The sequence below is a fragment of the Macaca fascicularis genome, chromosome 3 (assembly GCF_037993035.2).
Source record: "Macaca fascicularis isolate 582-1 chromosome 3, T2T-MFA8v1.1".
NCBI classification, from domain to species: Eukaryota; Metazoa; Chordata; class Mammalia; order Primates; family Cercopithecidae; genus Macaca; species Macaca fascicularis.
In genome coordinates this window covers 179,808,995-179,825,704 of record NC_088377.1, presented here as the reverse complement: position 1 = coordinate 179,825,704, position 16,710 = coordinate 179,808,995, and the positions used below count along the sequence as shown (strand labels likewise).

At 41.5% G+C, this 16,710-nt stretch overlaps 1 non-coding gene and 1 pseudogene across 2 annotated transcripts; both read right to left on the bottom strand.

The window, feature by feature from the left end:
• Positions 1–13,540: 13,540 nt before the first annotated feature.
• Positions 13,541–15,555, bottom strand: LOC102115877 (protein RCC2 pseudogene; annotated as a pseudogene). Its single transcript, XR_275951.3, has 2 exons — positions 14,691–15,555; positions 13,541–14,131 (listed from the first exon to the last, which is right to left on the bottom strand). The product of XR_275951.3 is annotated as a protein RCC2 pseudogene (transcript).
• Positions 15,556–16,607: 1,052 nt separating this feature from the next.
• LOC123572681 (small nucleolar RNA U13) lies at positions 16,608–16,710 on the bottom strand. The gene has a single exon (XR_006697230.2). It is a non-coding gene; the product is annotated as a small nucleolar RNA U13 (small nucleolar RNA).

Below are 16,710 nucleotides of genomic sequence, written 5' to 3'. Positions count from 1 at the left end.
AGGAATAAAAGCATATCTAGTTATAGTTTAAATATGGTTTGTCTACATTAAACCTCATGTTGAATTTTTAAAAAAGTTTTAAATTTCAATAGCTTCAGGGGTACTAGTGTTTTTTGGTTACGTGGGTGAATTGGATAGTGGTGAAGTCTAGGATTTTAGTGCATCTGTCACCTGAGTAGTGTACATTGTACCCAACATGTAGTTTTTCATCCCTCAGCCCCCTCCCACCCTCTTCCTTCTCAGTCTCCAATGCCCATTATACCATTCTGTATACCTTTGTGTGCCCATAGCTTAGCTCCCACTTATAAATGAGAGCATGTGGTATTTGGACTCATGTTGAAATCTGATTTTCAACGTTTGAGGTGGGGTGTAATGTGAGATGTTTGGATTATGGGGGCAGATCTCTCATGAATAAGTTAATGCCCTGCATTGGGGGTGACTGTCTTCTCACTCTGTTAGTTCTAATGAGAGCTAATTGTTAAACACAGCCTGGCTCCTCCCGCTCTGGTCCTCGCTTGCCATGAGATCTCTGCATATTCCAGCTCCCCTTCACCTCCTGCCATAAATGGAAGCCCTTACCAGATGCCCAGTCTTGAACTTTTCCAAACATCAGAATGGTGGCCAAAGAAATCTTTTTTCTTTATAAATTACTCAGCCTCGGGTATCCCTTCACAGCAATACAAAACAGAATGATACCATTACAGAAAATCGTCATATCACAAAGAAAGACAGCAAGAGAGGAAGAAACAAAGGATCTACCAAACAGCCAAAAAAACAATGAACAAAATGGAAATAGTCAGTCCTTACTTTCAGTAATTACTTTACATTAAATAAATTAAACTCACTGATCAAAAGACATGCAATGGCTGAAAGGATAGAAAAAAGACTCAACTATATGCTGCTTACAAAAGACTCACTTCAGCTTCAAGAATAGACATGAACTGAAAATGAAGAGATGTAAAAAGATAACCCATACGAAAGGAAGCCAAAAGAGAAGAGGAGTAGCCATACTTATGTCAGACAAATAGACTTTAAGTCAAAAACTGTGAAAAGAGACATACAGTGCCATTATATAGTGATAAAGAGGTCAATTCATCAAGATGATAGAACAATATGTAATATGGAACAATATATAATACACACACACACACACACACACACACACTATTCTGTACCCAACATTGGAGAACATAAACACATAAAGAAAATATTAATAGATGTGAAGGGAGAATTAGACAGCAAGACAATAATAGTAGGAGACTTCAACATAGCACTTTCAGCAATGGATAGATCTTCCAGACAGAAAATCAATAAGGAAACATTGGACTTGAACTATACTTTAGACTAAATGGACCTAACAGACACATACAGAACATTCCATCCAACAGCAGCAGCAGGATACACATTCTTCTGAAGCACACATAAAACATTCTCTAAGGTCATATATTAGGCCACAAAACAAGTCTTAACAGATTTCAAAAATTGAAACACTGTGGTCAGGAGTGGTGGCTCCTGTCTGTAATTCTAGAGTTTTGGGAGGCTGAGATGGGAGGATCACATGAAGCCAGTAGTTTGACACCAGCCTGGTCAATGTATCAAGACTCTATTTATGTATTTTTTATATATTTATGTATACTTATTATAAAAATCTATTATATGTATCTATTTATGTATATTTTTGTATATTTTATAAAAATAAAAAAATTGAAACTATGTCAACTACCTTTTTCAACAACCATAGTATGAAACTAGAAATAAATAACAGAAGGAAAACTGGAAACTCACAAATATATGGAAATTAAACATCATGCTCCTGAACAACCAATGGGTCAAACAAGAAATTGAAGGAGAAATTAAAAAAATATGTCGAGACAAACAAAAATGGAAATCTTACATAACAAAATGTATGGAATGCAGTAAAAACAGTTTCAAGAAGGAAGTTTATAGCAATAAATACCTACATTAAAAAAGAAGAAGGATCTCAAACAAGTAACCTAACATTATTCCTTAAGGAACTCAAAAAAGAAGAACAAACTAAGCCCAATGTTAGTAGAATAAACGAAATAATACAGATCAGAACAGGAAAAAAAAAGAGACTGGGAAAACAATAGAAAAGATCAACAAAACTTTTTTGAAGACATAAACAAAACTGACAAACCTTTAGCTAGACTAAGGACAAAAGAGAGATGACTAAAATCAAACTAGAAACCAAAGAAGAGCCATTACAGCAGGTAACACAGAAATACAAAGGATTGGCTGGGCACAGTGGCCCAGGCCAAGGTGGGTGAATCACTTAAGGTCAGGAGTTCGAGATCAGCCTCTCCAACATGGCGATACCCCATCTCTGCTAAAAATACAAAAATTATCTGGGTATAGTGGTGTGCGCCTGTTGTCTCAGCTACTCAGGAGGCTAATACATGAGAATAATCTGAACCTAAGAGGCGGAGGGTGCAGTGAGCTGAGATCACACCACTGCATTCCAGCCTGGGCAACAGGGTGAGACTCTGTCAAAAAAAAAGAAAGAAAGAAATACGAGGATCTTAGGAGACTACTATGAATAATTGTATATCAACAAGTTGGATAACCTAGAATAAACAGATAAATTCCTAGAAATATACAACCTAACAAGACTGAATCATGAAGAAACAGAAAATTTGGACAGATAAATAAGGACATTAAATTTTAAATCACTAATAAGCCAATGTGGTGGCTGACGCCTGTAATCCCAGCACTTTGGGAGGCTGAGGTGGGCCAATCACGAGGTCAGGAGTTCGAGACCAGCCTGACCAACATGGTGAAACCCCGTCTCTACTAAAAATACAAAAATTAGCTGGGTGTGGTGGTGGGTTCCTGTAATCCTAGCTACTTGGGAGGCTGAGGCAGAAGAATTGCTTGAAACTGGAAGGCAGAGGTTGCAGTGAGCCGAGCTTGCACCACTGTACTCCTGCCTGGGCGAAAGAGTGAAACACCATCTCCAAAAAAAAAAAAAAAAAAAATTAAACCACTAATAAAACTCTGCCATCAAAAAAAAAGAAAGAAAGAAAGAAAAAAGAAAAAAAGCCTAAAACCTGATGGCTTCACTGCTGAATTCTACCAACATTTAAGGAAGCATTAATACTAGTACTTCTCAAACTTCTCAAAAAATTAAAGAGGAAGGAACACTTTCCAACTCAATTTGTGAGGCCAACATTATCCTGACATGAAAGCCTGGCAAAAACACTACAAAAAAAAAAAAAAAAAAATTACAGCCCAATATTCCTGAGGAACATAGATGCAAAAATCTTCAACAATAGACTCACAAACCAAATTCAATTGCATATTAAAAGGATCATTCACCACGATCAACTTGGATTTATGCCTGGGATGCAAGGATGGCTCAACATATGCAAATCAATAAATGTTATACATTGTATTAACAAAGTGAAGGACAAAAATCATCTCATCTCCTGATGCATAAAAAGCATTTGACAAAATTCAGCATCCTTTAATGATTAAAACTCTGAACAAATTAGGTATAAAAGGAATGTTCCTCAGCACAATAAAGGCCATATATTACCAGCCCACAGCTAACATCATATGCAGTGGTGAAAAGATGAAAACTTTTTCTCTAAGATTGGGAAGAAGACAAGGATGTCCACTATTAAGAGATGGGAAACACCAAATGTTTTTCCTAATCCCACGTACCCCTCAGCACAACACTTCTAATTCTAAATGTGTAGGGGTTCTTCACCAGACTCCCAAGCCATCCTCCAGCAGACACCAACTGCGTGTCCTACAACTTAACTCAATTCTGATACCATCTACCTAGAGATAGAGTCAGATCCCACAGATTAAGGACTCAGCCCCTTGAGACTGCCCCCATTTCAGATGTCAATGGTAAGCCTCAGGTTGTGACCTGTGCTTCTGACCGATCAGCTCTAAATTGGGGTTCTCAAGACCCCCTCCTTGGGATCTATTAATTTGCTAGAGTGGCTCACAAAACTCAGGGAAATACTTTACTTACATCTACCTATTTATTACAAAGGATGTTTTAAAAAATACAAATGAACAGCCAGATGAAGAGATACATAGGGTGGAGTCTGGAAGGGTCCTGAGCATAGGAGCTTTCATCCCTATGGAGTTGGGGTATACTACCCTTCCAGTATGTAAATGTGTTCACCAACCAGAAAGCTCTCCAAAACCTGTCTTTTTAGGTTTTTTTTTTCTTTTCTTTTCTTTTTTTAATTGAGACAGAGTTCCTTCTCTGTTGCCCAGGCTGGAGTGCAGTGGTGTGATCTCAGCTCACTGCAACCTATGCCTCCTGGGTTCAAGCGAGTTTCCTGCCTCAGCCTCCCAAGTAGCTAGGACTACAGGCACGCACCACAATGCCCAGCTAATTTTTGTATTTTTAGTAGAGATGGGGTTTCACCATGTTGGCCAGGCTGGTCTTAAACTCCTGACCTTAGATGATCTACCCACCTCAGCCTCCCAAAGTGCTGGGATTACAGGAATGAACCACTGCACCCAGCCATCTTTAGGTTTTTAATGGAGACTTCATTAGGTAGGTACGATTGGCCTTTGATGACCAAATCAACCTTCAACCCCTCTCCCCTCCCTAGAGGTGGGGGTGGGCTGAAAGTTTCAACCCTCCAATCACACGGTTGGCACCCCTGGCAACTATCCTGAGGTGATTGAGGAGTACTCAGTGATCAGCCATCTCAGCATACAAAAAGACATATCGCTTTGTAGATTTCAAGGATTTTACCAGCTGTGTGCCAGGAACCAGGGACAGAGACCTAATATATATTTTTTATTATATCACAATATTACACTCACTCTCACCACTTTTTTTTTTTTCCACATAGTACTGAAGTCCTAGCCAAAGGAATTGGGCAAGATAAAGAAATAAAAGTCATCCAAATCAGAAAAGAAGTTAAAATGTCTCTGTTTGCTGATTACATGATTTTATATATAGAACAACCTAAAGATTCTATCCAAAAGTGTTAGAATTAATAAATGAATTCAGTAAAGTTTAGGACACAGCATCTACATATAAAAATCACTCGTGTTTCTATACTTTAGCAATAAATTATCTGAACAAGAAATTTTTTTTAAAGTCACATTTATTTATTTTTTTTTTTTTTATTTTTTTTTTTGAGACGGAGTCTCACGCTGTTGCCCAGGCTGGAGTGCAGTGGCGCGATCTCGGCTCACTGCAAGCTCCGCCTCCCGGGTTCCCGCCATTCTCCTGCCTCAGCCTCCTGAGTAGCTGGGACTACAGGCGCCCGCCACCGCGCCCGGCTAATTTTTTGTATTTTTAGTAGAGACGGGGTTTCACTGTGGTCTCGATCTCCTGACCTTGTGATCCGCCCGCCTCGGCCTCCCAAAGTGCTGGGATTACAGGCTTGAGCCACCGCGCCCGGCCTAAAAGTCACATTTATAATAGCATCAATAGGAATAAAATAATTAGGAATAAATTTAACCAAAAAGGTGAAATATCTGTACACTGAAAACTATGAAACATTAATGAATTAATGAATAAAATTGAAGAAGACACAAATAAATAGAAAGATATTTCATGTTTATGGATCTGAAGGATCAATATTGGAAACTTGTCTATATTACTGAAAGTAATCTATAGATTTAATGCAATTCCTATGAAAATGCCAATGTCATTTTTCATGGAAATAGAAAAAAAATCACAACATTTATATGGCACCTCAAGGGACCCTGAATAGATAAAGCAATCTTGATCAACACGGTGAAACCCGTCTCTACTAAAAAAATACAAAAAACTAGCTGGGCGAGGTGGTGGGCGCCTGTAGTCCCGGCTACTCGGGAGGCTGAGGCAGGAGAATGGCGTAAAAACCCGGGAGGCGGAGCTTGCAGTGAGCTGAGATCCGGCCACTGCACTCCACCCTGGGCGACACAGCGAGACTCTGTCTCAAAAAAAAAAAAAAAAAAAAAAAAAAAAGAAGAACAAAACTGGAGGCTTTGTGTTCTGATTTCAAATTTCATTACAAAGTGATAGTAACCAAAGCAATATGATACTAGCATAAAAACAAACACATAAACCAATGGGATGTAATAGGAAACCAACAAATAAATGAATACGTATATGATCAAGTAATGTTCAACAAAGATGCCAAGAATATACAATGCAGAGAGAATAGTCTCTTCAGTGAATGATGTTGGGAAAATTGGATATCGACATTCAAAAACAAACAAAAAAATGAAATTGGATTCTTATCTTACACCATGCACAAATATCAACTCAAACTTAATTAAAGATTTAAACGTTAAGACCTAAAACTATAAAATTCCTAAAAGAAAATATAGAGGAAAAGCTCTACGACAGAGGTCTTGTCAATGACACCAAAAGCACAAGCAACAAAAGCAAAAATAAGCAGGCAGGATTATATCAAAGTAAAGTTTCTGCAAAGCAAAGGAAACAATCAGCAAAATGAAAAGTCAGCCCACAGAATGAGACATAATATAATATGCACAAACCAGAAAACCCAAAAGAAGTTTATATCCAAAATATGTAAGGAACTCTTACAACTCAGTAGTAGAAAAACAACCTGATTTTAAAATGAGCAAATAACCTGAACAGACATTTCTCCATGGAAGATATACAAATACTCAACAGAAAAAAAGCAATGAATGGCAATTATCAAAACCATGAAAGATATCAAGTATTGGGAAGAATGTGGAGAAACTGGAACTCTTGTACACTATTGGTGGGAATGTGAAATGGTGCAGCCACTATGGGAAACAATATAAAGGGTGCTCAAAAAATTAAAAATAAAACTACCACATGATGCAGCAATCCCACTTTTGGGTGTATCCAAAAGAACCGAAATTAGGATCTTGAAAAGGTGGATATCTGGACTCCCATGTTCATTGCAGCAGCATTATTCACAATAGCCAAGATACAGAAACAACTAAATGTCTGTTAGTGGGTGAATGGACAAGGAAATTATACATACATACATACATACATATATATATATATATATATATATATAAATATATATAAAATACACACATACTTCATTAGGTAGGTATGATTGGTCTTTGATGACCAAATCAACCTTCAAACCCTCTCCCCTTCCTAGAGGTGGAGGTGGGGCTGAAAGTTGCAACCCTCCAACCACATGGTTGGCACCCCTGGCAACTATCCTGTGGTTATCTAGGAGTACTCAGTGATCAGCCATCTCATTAGCATACAAAAAGACATATCACTTTGTAGATTCCAAGGATTTTAGCAGCTGTGTGCCAGGAACCAGGGACAGAGACCAAATATACATTTATACTTGATATATATATCAAGTATACGTACACACACATATTATAACAAACTATTACTCAGCCTTAACAAAGAAAGAAATCCTGCCTCTTGCAACAACATGGATGAATCCGGAGGAGATTTTGCTAATTAAATGTCAGGTATAAGAAGATGAATACTTACATGTGGAATCTAAAGTAGTTGAACCCATAGAAACAAAGAATAGAAGGGTAGTAACAGGGTTAGGTAGGAGAGAAATGAGGAGATGTTGGTCAAAGGATACAACCTTGCAGTTAGAAGATGAGTAAGTTCTGGAGACCTAATGTATGGCATGGTGACTATGGTTAATAATACTGTACTGTATACTTGAAATTTGCTAAGATAGATCTTAAGTATTCTCACCACACACACACACACACACACACACACACACACACACACACACACACACATCAAAGGAAAAGTAACTATGTGAGATGATGGATATGTTAATTAGCTTAATTGTGCAAATCATTTCACAATGTATAGGTATATCAAAATATCACATATACCTTGAACATATATAATTTTTATATGTCAATTATACCTGAAGAAAGCTAAAAAATAGGAAAAAAAGCCACATATGGATTCTAAGCCACACATGAATAATTCTAGGCAGAGATTTCTGAAACAGAGAAAATCTCCAATAAGAACAACTGAAGAAAAAAAAAAGAAAAATATTTAAACAATTATTTGAAGCCGGTCGCGGTGGCTCAAGCCTGTAATCCCAGCACTTTGGGAGGCCGAGATGGGCGGATCACGAGGTCAGGAGATCGAGACCATCCTGGCTAACACAGTGAAACCCCGTCTCTACTAAAAAATACAAAAAAAAACTAGCCGGGCGAGGTGGCGGGCGCCTGTAGTCCCAACTACTTGGGAGGCTGAGGCAGGAGAATGGCGTGAACCTGGGAGGCGGAGCTTGCAGTGAGCTGAGATCCGGCCACTGCACTCCAGCCCGGGCGGCAGAGACTCCGTCTCAAAAACAAAACAAAACAAAACAAAACAATTATTTGAGATATAGCCAAGTTTAGTGATAAAATAAAGGTTAAATTAAGTAACAAAAAGATTACATAACTGTACCTAGGGGATTGTATGTCTATAGTTTCCGGTTTTAGTTTATTATTTAATAAACATAGTAATTAAAAAGTTTGTGTCTAAATCTTTAGTAAATAAGCGTTTAGAAAAAAGGCAGCAAAGAAACAAAACATCCAAACAAAGTCTCAGATTCTTCTTCTTTTGTGTAGGTGAGATCTCACAATGTTGTGCTGGTCTTGAACTCCTGGCCTCAAGTGGTTCTCCTGGCTCAGCCTCCCAAAGTGTTGGGATTACAGGCATGCACATCATGTCTGGCCCTTTTCTTCTGATATATATGAGAAAAATAAAACAAAAATACATTACTTGTATAAAAGCATGACTAAGCTCAAATTATTTTCGCATAAAGAAGTCTACAAATAACAGAATCTAGCCCTCATGTCATTTTCCAATAATCTTCAGGATATGCAACTTTGCAATCACTGGGAACTAAACAAAGCTGAAGTTTATTTGCTAAGAAAGTTATAAATGTCACAAATAAGAGAAGTCATAATATTGGTTTTCTCTGGAAGGAGGATATGAATTGAGAAGCAGGTGAGAACCTCCTGGAGTGCTGGAGATATTTTATCTCTTGATCTGGATGTCAGTGGCATGGGTGTTGATATGGTTTGGATCTGTGTCCCCCCCCCACCAAATCTCATGTCTAATTGTAATCCCCAGTATTGGAGGTGGGGCCTGGTGGGAGGTGATTGGGGCATGGGGGTGGATCCTTCATGAATGGTTTAGCATCATCCCCTTGGTGCTATTCTCTTGATAAGAGTTCTAAAGAAAACTGTTTGTTTAGAAGTGTGTGGCACCTCCCCAAACCCCACTGCACTCCCTTGCTCCTGCTTGGCCCATGTAAGATGAGCCTGCGTCTCCTTCACCTCCCACCATGATTATAAGTTTCCTGAGGGCTCCCCAGAAGCTGAGCAGATGCCAGCATCATGCTTCCTGTACAGCCTGTGGAACTGTGAGCCAATTAAACCTCTTTTCTTTATAAATTACCCCATCTCAGGTATTTCTTTATAGCAATGCAAGAATGGAATAATACAGATGTGTATATATGTAAAAAATATCACTGAGCTGTACATATCAGATTAGTGTACTTTATGTACTTTACTGTGATTGTATTTATATATACTCGTATATATGCATAACAAATAAATTACAATAGTTTAATATGAAGGCAAAATTCTTTATCAAGGGATGTGAATTCAGTATTGCTCAGTGTGCACAGTCATCTGTTTTCTGTGGGCATCAGGGTGATTCATGTAGTTTTCAATATACTTTGTTACCACAAATTTGTAGAGTAGGTAAGGGCCTATCATGACATTAAAGCTATTATTGCATTCCTGCCGCAACTCATTAAAGTACAAAACTTTGTATTTTCTCTAAGATACATTAAGAAAAACTATCTAAAATTTGAAAGTGGATAGAAAAATCAGTGTCCACTTTCAGTGTTGTTGTGGGGATTGTCTAGCAGGCTTCCTCAAGGACTGATTCCCCCCAGGGGAAACTTTGTAACTTTTTTTGATTTGCTGTTAATTATTTGTGGTATGAGGTTCCTAAGACCACCCTCAGGTTCAATAATTTGGTAGAAGGAACCACAGAACTCAGAAAAGCTGTTCTACTCATAGTTATGGTTTATTATAGAAAAAGAATTTAGATTTATTATCCAAGGTAAAAGGAGAATATGGTAGAGTCCAAGAGAGAGACCAGGCACAAATTTCTACTTGTTCTCTCTCAGTGGAGTTGTATGGATAGTGCTTAATTTTTCCAGCAGTGATGTGTGACAACACATAAGCATTATTGTCAACCAGGGAAACTTATCTAAACTTTGAGATCCAGGTTTGTTTGTTTTTTTTTTTTAAATTTTGAGATGGAGTCTTGCTCTGTCGCCCAGGCTGGAGTGCAGTGGCGTGATCTCGGCTCACTGTAAGCTCTGCCTCCTGGGTTCACGCCATTCTCCTGCCACAGCCTCCCGAGCAGCTGGGACTACAGGCGTCTGCCACCACGCCGGCTTATTTTTTGTATTTTTAGTATAGACAGAGTTTCACCATGTTGGCCAGGATGGTCTTGATCTTCTGACCTTGTGATCCGCCCACCTCAGCCTCCCAAAGTGCTGGGATTACAGGTGTGAGCCACCATACCCGGCCCTAGATCCAGGGTTTTTATTGGGGGTCAGTCATATAGGCTTGGAGTGCCCACATAGCTGACCTCAGTTACTCAGTCTCCAGCCCTTTGGAGTCAAACTGACATCATGTAGCCACCTCCCTCCCCTCCTCCTTAATAAATCACATTGTTAGCATAAACTGTCTAGTGTGGCCCAAAGCCCCAGATAACCAAAGACATTCTTCTCAGGAATGACATTCCAAGGGCTTAGAGGTTATCCTCAATAAGTGGTTAATGGCCAGACCTTTCTTTGGAAGGTGCAGGGTTTGGATTTCCCAGATCAGTTGAGTGAATCATTTAATAGGGTAATTTACAATTTTGTAAGAGTAGTTGTTAACTAATAGAAACCTGGTAGTGATGAAAATGATTTTTGTCCAATAACAATGCAAATGGATCTTTTATTGTAGAGTTGTAAATTATTAAATCTAGTAGAAAAGATAAACTCAAAAGTTATATAGTTGTATTGCTTTTCAGAAGGCTAAACTGGTTTGGATCTAAATGAGCAATTTGATCCAAGCATCCTTTCTTTCAGCTGCTGAAAATATTTTACTTTTTCCAATTCTCTTGGTAGTTCTCTTACCATTTTTCTGTTTCCATCATTAATGAGATAATTAAATTACTGGTATGTACTCATTTTGTATTTATATAAGAATCATGTTTTTAATATTTATTTATTTATTTTGACACGGAGCTTCATGCTTGTTGCCCAGGCTGGAGTGCAATGGCACAATCTTGGCTCACCACAACCTCCGCCTCCCGGGTTCAAGTGATTCTCCTGCCTCAGCCTTCCCGAGTAGCTGGGATTATAGGCATGCGCCACCACGCCCAGCTAATTTTGTATTTTTAGTAGAAATGGGGTTTCTCCACGTTGGTCAGGCTGGTCTTGAATTCCTAACCTCAGGTGATCCGCCCACCTTGGCCTCCCAAAGTGCTGGGATTACCGGTGTGAGCCACTGTGCCCGGCCTGATTTTTAAAAAATTATACTTTGACAGTTTCTTCTCATTTACCCTCTCTGATAGGCAGCAACCTTCTTAATTTTCAGCGTGGATAGAGATATCTACTCTATCTTTTTTGTGGGAATCTGAAGTGAGGGAAGCAGGAAGCTAAATCCTAGTACTCCAAAACTCCTGTCAATCTAAAATAATCAAAAGGTTCAGAATCTAATTTAAAGAGAGTTTGTTCAAGCTCAAAGAGTGAGGATGGACCACCCAAAAACAGCAACTCTAAAGGAATGGAGTCAGGATTTTGAAGTAGGGAATTTAAGATTCCATTTATATAGACAGGGACAGATACTTTAGTGGGATTACAACACTATTTACACAAAGTTGGTGCATAGTTACAGCAATTTGATTGGTTATAGGCAGTGTTTCCTTTTGGGAAGGGGACATTTAACACTTTTTACAGAGGGTGTAATAGTTATGTGTTTTTTGTCATCTGGTCTAAGCAAAGTGAGGCAGCAAAGGGGAAGTGAATCTATGACCAGGGCCATTAATGAAGAAGGCAGGAGGCATATATCTGTGGTGCAGTTGAATTCTCTCTAGTCATTGTGCAGAACAAGAAAAATAAGAAAGTGAGTTAATCTATCTGAGAACAGAAGTTGTAACCATGTGTGACTCAGATCATAGCCATATCTCACTCAGAGCTTAATGTGTTTTGGGGGGTTCCAATAGCTTTTAAATTTTATTTATCTCCCGGCCCTGAAAGTCCCTGTTGCAGACATCTCTTATTTTGTCTGCTTCTTGGGGTAACCTATTTCTGGTGATTCAGGCAAGATTGTAGTTCCTTATGATTCCTTTCTCCTCAGTGCTCCTCTCGTTCCACCCTCTCCTACCCTCTTGCCTTTCCTTCCCCCTCCCACTGTCTCCCTCATCCCTCTCTTTCTTCTTCTCTGCACAGGGATGAGTTTATGTCTCAGGCGTTTCTATTCAGTCTGCACCAGGCCATCACCATTGGTTCCAGCATGATGCATGCTGGCCAATCAGAGTTCTTCCCAGGATTACTTCCTTGATAGAGCTATTCCCAAAGACTCTCACTCTCTTCTAGGTTCCTAATCTGGTTGAAGGAGAGTGTTTCTGAGAGCTATCATGCCTGCTCTCTGGAGATGGCTAGTCCAAGCGGGGGAAAAACAGCCACAAGTTGCAAAGACACAGTTTGAGTCCGAGTTCTAGCTGCTTACAGCCATTTTGCCCCTGCACTTCTTTGTTTCCAGTTCTGTGATAAATTGAATTCACTATTTCTGCTTAAACTAGTCTGAATTGCATTTCTGTTACTAGGAACTAATAACATTCTGATGGAAAAATCGCTATATGGAAGCGGGGCATAACAAGTGAACACTGCTGAAAGTCAGAATCGACTGAGTTAATTTGGGTGAAGTGTAATGGGAAACACGGTCGTCACTGGGAGTCCGGATGTCTTTACCACTATTTTATAACAACTCATATTTTTTCTAAATATTTTAAACATGAAGAGAAAAAAACAGACTTTTAAAAGTATGCAGAAAAGGATAATTAACATTAGATCCCTTGTAAAAATGGAACCCCAGGGAGTCTAACAAAAATGCACCTTTGGCTAACTTTTGCTTTTTAAAATTGCTTGTCTGACCTCCCCTCCCAGTGCACAGGAATGATAGCTTCTGGGAGATGTGTGAAGTTGCAGGAGTCCCCAGGAACATCAAAGGGTTCAGGGATTGTATTCTAGCAGTTTCTTTGTTTCTTTTTTTTTTTTTTTTTTTTGAGATCGAGTTTCACTCTTGTTCCCAAACTGGAGTGCAATGGCATGATCTCGGCTCATTGCAACCTCCACTTCCTGGGTTCAAGCGATTCTCCTGCCTCAGTCTCCCGATTAGCTGGGATTATAGGCATGTGCCACCATGCCTGGATATTTTTTTGTATTTTTAGTAGAAACGGGATTTCACCATGTTAGCCAGGCTGGTCTCGAACTCCTGACCTCAGATGGTCCGCCTGCCTCGGTCTCCCAAAGTGTTGGGATTACAGGTGAGCCACCACACCCGGCCCTAGCAGTTTCTTGATCTTCTCTTTCCTGGTCTCAATTTCATCTCGCACTATCACGAAGGAGTGTGAGTAGCCTTTGGAGACCTGCTTTGAAAAGATGCCATCCAGAGTCTTCACCTCTTGGGCTGCAGTGGAAGACTTGGGCTCATGCTTCCTGTATCCCAATTACCTAAAGTTTGGTTACAGCCCCCAGCTGATGGTGCTCTCATCGGCGGCTACAATGATGCTGCTCTTCCCACAAGCCAGCCTCCTGATTCTGCAGCCACAGAGGTCCTGCACTGCTTTCAGGTACTTGGAAGATTCACGGGAGATATTGGGCTCCCCAGAAAAAGAGACTACCAACTTCACAGACAGCAAAGGAGCAGGTGTAACCAACATGGATCTGGGATGCCCCACACCCAAGGAAGTCAAACTCCAACTTTACCAAGCGGAGACCATCTCATCCTTCTGCTCTGAGTGGCCCAGCCAACCATAGCAACCAAAGCCCCAGGAGAAGACTTATTTGTTGGAGTCCAGAATCAATGTGTGGTTAGCATCGCAGACCGCGTCTTGCACAACTGTTACTGGCTGGTGGGTTCTTGACCCTTAGTAAATAGAAATAGACCAAGAATCTGAGATGGACTCGAGCAAGGCAGTTTATTGGAGCTCTCAGCTTGAGCAGAAGGGGAGGTAGCAACAGGAAGAGACCTGCAGCTAGCTCCCTGGCAGCAGGTTAGTTTGGGGTTTCATTTGCTTTGGAGCTCCTCCATGTGACATCATTGTATGTTTGGGGTAGTCTGGCGGCAGTTGTACCTAGGCAGTCTCTGGACATGCTTCTTCATGTGATGCATGTCTCATTAGCATCTTGAAACCCAGGGGTGTGAATTTTACTACTGAAATGAAGCAAAGGCCAGGTTAGGACAGGCTGGGACATTACTGGGCAAGTGCATTGGGGAGAATCTTTTGCAAAGTGCCCACTGTTAGCCAAGATGCTTGTGCTCAGAGTACTCTCTCAGATTTGATTGGTCTATTTTTGTGAAAGGAAACGTTTGTGGTTGCGTGGCCGCAAGGCTGAATGTAGCTTCAGTCAGCACAGCATGTAAGGAAAATGGGAGGGGTCCCTGCCCTGTTCTGGGGGTCTCAAAACCACCTTTGGTACAGGCAGAATCTGCCCATCTTTCATTCTCAGTGAAGGTGGGCCACTCATCGTGGCACCGGCACCAGCTCGCAGCCTTACACTAATCACTGTGCCTGGGTCCCAGCTGACCATATTGAGGGCACACGAAGGAACAGAGGTCTCCTTTGCCGCCCATTATACAGAATTCATTTCCACTGGCCATTCTAGTAATTGGCTGCCCGTTGCCCATGATCTGTGCGGGGCCGGGGATGCTCCTGTGTGGGTGCTGAGGCTCAGCTGCCCCATCGTGTTCTCCCCAAACGCAAACGCAGAGCCCGTTTCTGGCAAGGCCAAGGTGAAGTTCCGCCCACAGGCCGCCTACACACTCACTTCCTGGCAGAGACCCTCAGTGAGTCTGGGGGCTTCCATTCTCTTGGTGTCGCAGGTCCCAGCTGCCCCTTCTCATTTTGACCCCAGCTCTGCAGCTTCCATTGTGCGGTGATGAGGATACTGTGCGCAGCACACAAACCCGAGAGTGCGGCGCCAGGACCCCGCCAGGCACCCACATCTATGGGGCCCCCACAAATTCTGACCGAGACTGCGGTAAGCAGCTTGCTGTTTAGGCACTTCTTTTCCACCCATCGAGTCCCAGTTGGTTGCCCCCGAAATCAAAAGCTGCTGCCTTGCACTTCAGCCCTTGAAGTCTGATGCGCTCCTTGATGTGCTCAGGCTCCGCGACGACCGTGGCCCCGCCGCGCACCTTGTTCACATACGCAGCCAGCCACGCTGTGCCTTTGCCTCCGCCAGGGCCCCATGGAGCTGCCGCAGCGCTCGGCTTGAGCTTCCTGCCCGCAGGCTGGGACCTCCACGCTTCCCGGGCCGCCTGGGGCCCGTTTGGTTACCAAAGCCCGGTTCCTCCCAGGCTACTGCCCAGTCTTCATCCTGGGCTGGTCTCTGCTGGTTGGAGTAATGAGAAACCAGAGAGAAAAAGGAAGAGGAGTAACTGTTAAAAAAAGACGGATAGGAGGGCTTCCCCCCAACACCCCCGTCCCTTCCTCTCCTCCCCAGCAAACCCCCGCACTCCCCACCAGACCAAGGCTCCAGCCCATTCACCAGATTCACTTAAAGTGTAACTTACATTTTGGAACTTGGACCATGTGTCTGCCAAGGCTCAGGCTTTGGTGCTGGGTTAGAAGATTGTGCTCGATGCTTCCTGTGGCCTTCAGTGAAGTCCTTCATAAAGGAACCAAGTTTTGGTTCAAGCTTGGTGTGCAGAAGGCAAAGAGAGAAGAGAATGTGGCCTTATTAAGAAAGTCTGATCTGCTTTGAGCTGAATCAGGCAAGCACTTGACGTGCAAATGGAGAATTTTGCCTCAAGGCAGTTAGTACATCCAGGGAGGGTAGCCTGAGCTCAAGCCGAGATCCTGAGGAATTCTAACAGGGAAGTCAAGGGGATAGCTCCTGCCAGAGGAGATATGACCCACCAGAAAAGTCTTTTACCAAAATGCCCCTTGGATGAGAGAGTAAGCCTATTAGTCCTGTTTGTCATGAGTGGGAGGCAGAGACTAGGGTGGAAGAAGCTAAAGTGAGAATTTGGGGATTTCATGTGTAGAGACAGAAACATTAAGGTTGCTATTCGGATTCAGGGAGGATTCTGATTCAAGAAGCAGACATTGAAGTTACCAGCAGAAGCCTGACATTCTGAGAGTTCTGAGAAATAACAAGTCTTGGAAATATGAGTTTGTTCATCTTTGTCAGTCCCTATGACTGTGACCTTGGAATGCACACACCTCAAAGTGTTGAAGGCTGAAGACATGGGATCATTGCCTGTGCCCCTCTGATGGCCTCTCCTGGTGCTGTGTCATTACTGTGGAAGGAATGACAGTGCCTGAGGGAGGCCCTGTTGGAGAACTGGAGAACTGTCAGGGATAAGAAACATTTTTTTCATGTTGTATGGCTAATGTGCTGATGTTATAAAAGGTTTGAGGGTGGCACATCTCACACATGCACATGAACACTTAGTCATCATGCTCATGAACTACAAAAAGAT